At 38.6% G+C, this 7,694-nt stretch overlaps 1 pseudogene; it reads right to left on the reverse strand.

Moving 5' to 3' along the window:
* Nucleotides 1-6,150: 6,150 nt before the first annotated feature.
* Nucleotides 6,151-7,042, reverse strand: LOC121498568 (annotated as a pseudogene).
* Between the last annotated feature and the right edge of the window lie 652 nt (nucleotides 7,043-7,694).

Here is a 7,694-nt window from a genome sequence, read left to right on the forward strand (position 1 = left end):
TGGTTTCACTTATATGTGGAATCTAAAAAACAAATGATTGTCTACTCGGTACGATTTCAGAATTGCTATGAAAGAGTGACTCCTGTATATCACCATATGTTCCCTTCCCAAATGGAAGAGCCCTGTCTGCCTTTATATGTAGCCCACAAATGTGTGACCAGATATTTTTTTGGTCATGTGGTAGAAACTAGCACAATATTTTAGATTGGGTCACTGCTAGTATTGGATGCAAATTTGGTGGGTATTCCTTATAGACAAGATCAGTGTAAGTAAGGCTGGGAAACAGCTATTTGAAATGATGAAAGAGAATTGAAATGGTTTCTTATTATTGCTCTTTATTCACTGTCCCCTCTAAAAGAATATTTCACTTTCCTACCCAAATGGTATGAGGCTTAACAATTTCACTTCATTTGCTTTGACCAATGGGATTGTTAGTGATGTAGGCCATATTCAAGCAGATGCTTTTAGAGTGATTATGTGGTTCTGTTGTTATTACTATTGTTTGATTTAGTGTCTCTCTCTCTCTCTCTCTCTCTCTCTCTCTCTTCCCCCTCTTGAGTGGAAACAGCATGTCCAAGATACCAACAGCTCCTTAGCCTGGATCAAACAATGAAGAAAACATATAGAATGTAGAATACAATTATGGCCATCGCAAAGTGAACAGTAATAATATTACAGATAACCTCACAAAGATGATGTAACATGAGTAAGAAAGAAAACTTGATTGTTTTAAGACACTGAGATTTGGGAGTTATTTTTATCACAGCCTAAGTTAACAAAAATTGATTAATAATATGTAGGACTATTGCATTTAATAAGATATACATAGATGTTTCCAAGAGTGAAAAAGAACATTGCCTAATAATGATCTATTCGGGTGTATATAGATTTATCTTACTTATGAATTACTAATATGCAATATTTCATTTGTGAATTGCTAATGCATAATAATATAATAATATGTAATAGTATTATGTGTTTTGAACAGCCTTGTTATACTTTGTCATTTCCCACATTATGAATCCTGCTCTTCTGGAGTAGAATTCAGGAAACACCCTTTCAATGCAAATGTAAACATATGACTTAATCCTTCCAATCTGATACAACTATATGAAACTTGAATTTGGAATGAAGCAATAATCTATGGAAGCTTCATTCAGGGAAATTGATCTTTAGCAAATTTGGGACAGAAATATTTAATTGTTTATTTATTGTTTTTAGATTTATTTATTTATTCAAGAGAGGCACAGAGAGAAGCAGAGATACAGGCAGAGGAGAAGCAGGCTGCCTGCAGGGAGCCTGATCCTGGGACTCCAGGATCACGACCTGAGCCAAAGGCAGATGCTCAATGGCTGAGCTACCCAGTCATCTCCATTTACTTGTTTAGAAATGGCATTTGGGGGCAGCCCCAGAAGCTCAGCGGTTTAGCGCCTGCCTTCAGCCCAGGGTATGATCCTGGAGTCCCAGGATCAAGTCCCCCATCAGGCTCCCTGCATGGAGCCTGCTTCTCTCTCTGCCTCTCTCTCTCTCTCTCTCTCTCTGTGTGTGTGTCTGTCATGAATAAATAAAATCTTAAAAAAAAAAGAAAAAGAAATGGCATTTGGTGGGATGTCCTGCATGCAGCCCTGAGTGTAAGCAACTAGACAACAGTGACTGAAAAAATCCTGCCATGTTGCTGTATATTGTACCTGGTTTCATAGCTTTGGAGTCCATATCTCTTTGTCTTCTAAATGGCCATTAATAAATTATTTTAAAAATTAAGCTAGTAAGGGCTGGCTGGGTGGCTCAGTTGGTTAAGTATCTGATTTCAGCTCAGGTCATGATCTCAGGGTCCTGGGATCGAGCCCCACAGTGGGCTTCACACTCGGTGGGGAGTCTGCTGAGGATTCTCTCTCTTCCTCTCCCTCTGCCTCTCCCCCACATGCTCAAGCTCTCTTTCTCTTAAATAAATAATAAATAAATAAATAAATAAATAAATATTTAAAAGATTTTATTTATTTATTCATGAGAGACAGAGAGAGATTGGCAGAGGCATAGGCAGAGGGAGAAACAGGCTCCCTATGGGGAGCCTGATGCGGAACTTGATCCCAGGAGCCTGGGATAATGAATATTTTTTTAAAAATTAAACTAGGAAAAGATAGTTCTGTTGTTTGTAAGCAGGTCTCCAAACAAATACATATGTAAACAGAGAAATGCTGTACTTTTCTATAATTTGTACATGAGGGGAGGACAATTCATATTCCCAACATAAGCCAAGTTCTCCTGGAACATAACATCCTCTACGACTTTCATAGGTCGAGCTTCAAAGAGAGGAACTTCATTACAGAAATGGATAGTTAAATTTCTTCTCATGATTCCTGCACCTCAGCTATAGACTTCTGAAAAGTATCCCCTGTGTCATCTTACACCTGAACATCTTTGTTTCAACACACCACCAAACATACCTTCCCATGCTTGCATGTGCAGAAAATTGGGAAGAATAAAAAAGAAACTGTATCATCTTTCAAAAGAAACTAAATACTACCTGTGTAGAGAGTTTTTCTGACCTCTGTGGGAGAATTTATCACCCTCAAAGCACTGTGTACCTCTCTTGGAGTGTTTATTTTTATTTGCTTGTATTGTTTAATTTCTTCGCAGATCTCTACACACACACTACATGGTATGCTCTTATAGGGTCATGACTGAATAATTCTGTAAATTCAGAGCAGCAGTAATATGCTTGTCTTTTATAAGTATTCCAAGAAGTATACAGATAGAAAAGAAATAGTTCTGTATAGAGTAGAACAGATGATAGAAAACAAAATATGCATTTCCTCAAAGTTTGAATTTCTCTTCCTAGGCCATAACAGCAGCAACAAGTTTTGTTCCAACATGATAGGAGAATCTATAGAAAGTGATGAGTTAAAAATGTTTTCAGGAAAGATCAGATCACTGTGATACCTTTAGGGGAGAAAAGACTCAATTTTGATGTGCATGTTTTTATTTAATTAATTAATTAATTAATTAATTTATTTATTTATTTATTTATTTTTATGTGCATGTTTAGACTCTAGATCACCAAATGACCTAGAATGCATGGAAACAGAAAAGGAGCAAAGTTCAGCTTCTTCCCTAAGTGTGATTCCATCAGTGTTTGATTATGGATTGAACTATTGGTATCATTTTATTTTTTTTAAGATTTTATTAATTTATTCATGAAAGACACACAGAGAAAGAGAGAGAGAGAGAGAGAGGCAGAGACATAGGCAGAGGGAGAAGCAGGCTCCCTGCGGGGAGCCCAATGAGGGACTCATCCCAGGACGATCATGGCCTGAGCCCAATACAGGTGCTCAACCACTGAACCACCCAGATGCTCCTATTGGTTTCATTTTAAATACCTGAGCAAGAACACACTCAGACAAGCTTTTCTTTCAACAGGGAGGAAAAGTTGATGTAATAGGTTCTAATTGCTCAGTGAATCTGGACCATGTGAGGACAGCCCTATGAGTCCAGATAGAGTAAAGTGTGTTATAGTGCGATTCTGTAACTGACATCTTTGTCCCAGGTAACAGAATTCCTCTGCCATCTTCTAACGAAATCAATTTCTTCTAACGAAATCAATTTGTTTAAAACTAAAACTTCCAGCATAAATTATTTATTTAAAAATACTAATCCCAGTAACTAGCAAAAGGTGTAGAACATAATAAGTGTTCGATAAGGACTTGCTGAATTGTATTGAATTGCAAATGAATGAATGCCTCTTCACACTCCTCCCACCCCATCGCAAAGGAAAAAAAAATTAACCTGCTGCTCTAGTTATTTTATAAATGTAATCATCTTGAACTATATCTTATATCCCAAGTTAAACTCTATGATTTTATGATGCCAAAATATTTAATTTGTCAATCAGTCCATCATCTGGTTTGATTCAAAGTATTAACTCGATTGACTATATTTTACTGACATTAGTCATGGTCCATATTTCCTTTTGTTGACCTTCTCTCTCTCTCTGTCTTTTTATTTCTTCAAATTTGGCTTTCTACTCAGATGAGGATATATATCCTTAATGTTTTTTAAACTATTCCTTTTCCAAATCAGTCAGCTTACAAATTCTTGACTTCTATAATGCTAAAATATAAAGATTAAATCTCCTTTAATTTAAACTAAAATCTAACTGTCTAGAACCAAGAACAAACTGGAGAAGGCTTCAGAGTCTTATAATGCAAGCAATTGTTCTTTATACTAAAATTAAATGCAACAAAGAAGAAGCAATGAGTTCTCAGATACCCACAAGGGGGGAAAGAGAGCATTAATTGGTGTATCTCAATCTGAAATAAAGTAAGATTCTTTGGGGGACAATAATTTTTTTGTGAACTTCATTTGTAATTCATCAGCTTGGCAAAATCAAAATGCAACATAAGGGAACAGTCAAATAAGAAAGTTATATGTTTTTGGAAAATAAAAGGAGATATTGAAAGAGCCATGATTAATACAGTGATTGAGAAGAAAGAAATTTAATGAAACAGCTGCTCTGGGGGGGTTGTGTTTTTTGGTGGTTTTTTGCCTATTCTGGACATAAATATGAAAGTGTACACTCCTGCAAAACAGAGCAATTTTTGCTTTCACTAGAGTAAAAGAATCTATGTTTATAGTTACACAAAAATAACAAGTAGCGATTCATGTGCTATTATTCAGTTTTAGATCATGAAAGAGATTAATTATCATAAAAATATTCATCCCTTAGTAGTAATATGAAAAACACACCCAGATATAACTGAAATGGAAAAAAACTCCAACTACTCTTCATAAATATTTATGAATATTAATTTTTCCAGTCTGCACAAAATAGAATTATACTTTAGTTGTCTATCAACTAAGTAGTGTGTACCTATTCATCTGACAAAAAAAAAAATGTGATTCAGTGGAAATAACAACAGGTTGAGAACAATTAAGTTCATTATGTTCAAATCCTTGCTTCTTCACTGTAAACTTCATTGCATTTTTGTTGATAATTACTGAGCAATACTGCATTTAGAAAATGTACCTATCACTATACCTACACTATATCGATATACACTGAATTATTTTAAAGATTTTATTTATTTATTGAGGGAGGTGGTAGAGGGATAGGGAATCTCAAGCAGATTCCACATTGAGTACAAAGCCCCACTTGGAGCTCATGACCCTAAGCTGTAATCAGGAGTCCAAAGCTAAACCAACTAAGCCACCCAGGAACCTCTCATATTGAATATTTAAGAAAAAAAATAAATCTAAGCATGTGGGTGGCTCAGTGGTTGAGCATCTACCTTTGGCTGAGGTGGTGATCCTCGGGTCCTGGGATGGAGTCCTGCAACAGGTTCCCACAGGGAGCCTGCTTCTCCCTCTGCCTATGTCTCTGCCCCTCTCTTGTGTCTCTCATGAATAAATAAATTCTTTTTTTTTTAAAAAAAGAATCTGTTGGAAAGGTTTCACTAAACCATCGAGTCAAAAGCCAATTTTGATTATTTTTATAAAATAATTTGGCCTCAAATCTCTCTTTGGTATAACAAAATACAATGCCTTTTTTTAACATAGAGTTTTTTTATTAGTACATTAAAATATAAGATCTTCTATTATTCAAACTAGTGACAAATGTGAACAGCATGTCAAGATGCCTGCAAAAACTATAATGTCACATAAAAAGTAACTGATTTGTAATACAGGGAAGGTAACAGGCACTGCTTTTACTAATGTGATTTATTGTCAGCATTTGTATTTAGGAGTAAAGCTAAATTTCAGCTCTATTAGTGAGATTTCTGTCATATTAGTGAAAATGAAGATGCACTATTTTCCCCCAGGTTTACAGATACTCCAGATTTCTATCCAGTTTAAGTTAAGAACCTCTGTTTGGGGGCTAAATTCTAGACACAGTCAGGACATCCCTGGAAAGATTTAGAGAAGAGGCACAAGCTCGCTCAGCGACCCTCTCTACAATGCAGACAGGTGTCTGTGCTGTTGCTTTCCATGCTGTGTTCATAGTGGTTGTTGCGGATTCCCACTCAGGAATTGGATGTTCAGGACCCATTGATGAGATACTTGAGAACAAGTTCATCAATCTAAGTTTTCGTTTTCCTGGCAGCAGACAGCTTCCGGGTTGTATCAGACTGCCAGCTAACTGAAGGTATTAAGGTATTAAGGGGAACAATTAGTTTCATTGTCTTCCAGCTCAGAGGCCAGCAGGGTGCGGCGCTGTGGAGCTACCAGGGGCTGGGGCAACGTGTCCCCTGTGCGGATGGGACAGTCCTAGGGACCATCTCCTTGGCCAGCCACCTTTTCTTCTTCAATGTGCAGGCTTCCTTATATGGTGTTGAGATGGGGGAAGGGATGTGGATGGAGTGGTGGAATGTACTTGTTCTCTGATCCTTCCTCTAGGTCCAGTGGGTAACTGCCTCCCAAACAATAGCTCAGGTCCCTACAGGTCACAAATGGCACAGTGATGTGAGTAGGACCACCTAACTTGTTGAAATATGGATCATAAGAGTAGTCCCGCAAGGGTTTGGTCCAGAAGGTCAGGTCCAGAAGGAAGTACTCAGTGGGGCCATAACCCTGACAGACAGTGAAGGCCCCTGTGCTGGAGTGGGGACTGCTCCTGGGCTTGGCACACAGCCCACTGGAGATGAAGAGACGCAGCTGGCTATAGCTCAGGGTCACATCCTGACCTCCAAAGATCTTGGCTATAGAGCAACCCTTGGCTGCAAGATGTGTATAGCAATGTTCAGAGGGACTAGGGGGGTCTAGGCCTACATATACTTATCCACATCATGGAGCTGGTTACATTGGGAGCCCCATCACACACCATTAGGTCCACAGGGCAGCCCTCAAAGTCTGGATGATCCTGTCAGTGGATGACTGGGTGATGTCCTTGGATCTATAATACATCTGGTAATGAAGCCATAGCCTGACGATCCACAGCCTTCAGGAACTCCTCATCCAGTTGTAGCAGCTTGACAGCACTGTGGGCATGCCAGCCATCCTCCTTGCCCAGGCAGGTAGTAGACACCTCACTCATCCGATGTCCTCTCATCTCACGTGCTGTTTGCCTAGGGGCCTGGCAACAGTAAGCTAAGCTTTTGGAGTGAGGAGAAGGGAACGAAGGAGACTGGTCTGTGAGCTGCTTGAGCCTCAGTGAAGGCACAGACCAGCCAGAAATCATCAGGCTTGAGGTTGTGTTTTTTGTCAATCTGAGTGCCTGTTGCACATGCCCAAGGGCTCCCACAGTGTGGGGAGCCTGTCATCATGGGACCCCAAGGCTCAGGCGCAGCACAGACCCTACCTGATTGTAGCACAATGCCTTTTTATTTAAGTTGGAGAGGGAAGAAGAGTGGGAGGAAGGATATTAACTTTTGACAAATTCCTCCTGTTTGCTAGATATTGTGGTTGGTGTTTCACGGATATTATTTATCTATTCAGCACAAGGCAGACATTATCATGCCAAAATTATACATAAGAAAACTGAGAAGAGATTATGAACATATCAAATGTTTTATAAGTGGCATAATAGAATAATATCATTGAAGTTTCAATGGAGACACCAAGATAAACAGATACCGCATTCCAAAGTGCCAGACCAAAACAGAAACTCAATATTAGTGGTCTAGACTGTTTTCCCCAAACCAAATTGAGTATATAAAAGTTTGATGGAGTGGAGAGAGAGGATTTAAAGAGACTTATGCCAG

Source organism: Vulpes lagopus, chromosome 9, assembly GCF_018345385.1.
Source record: "Vulpes lagopus strain Blue_001 chromosome 9, ASM1834538v1, whole genome shotgun sequence".
In the NCBI taxonomy this organism is placed as follows: domain Eukaryota; kingdom Metazoa; phylum Chordata; class Mammalia; order Carnivora; family Canidae; genus Vulpes; species Vulpes lagopus.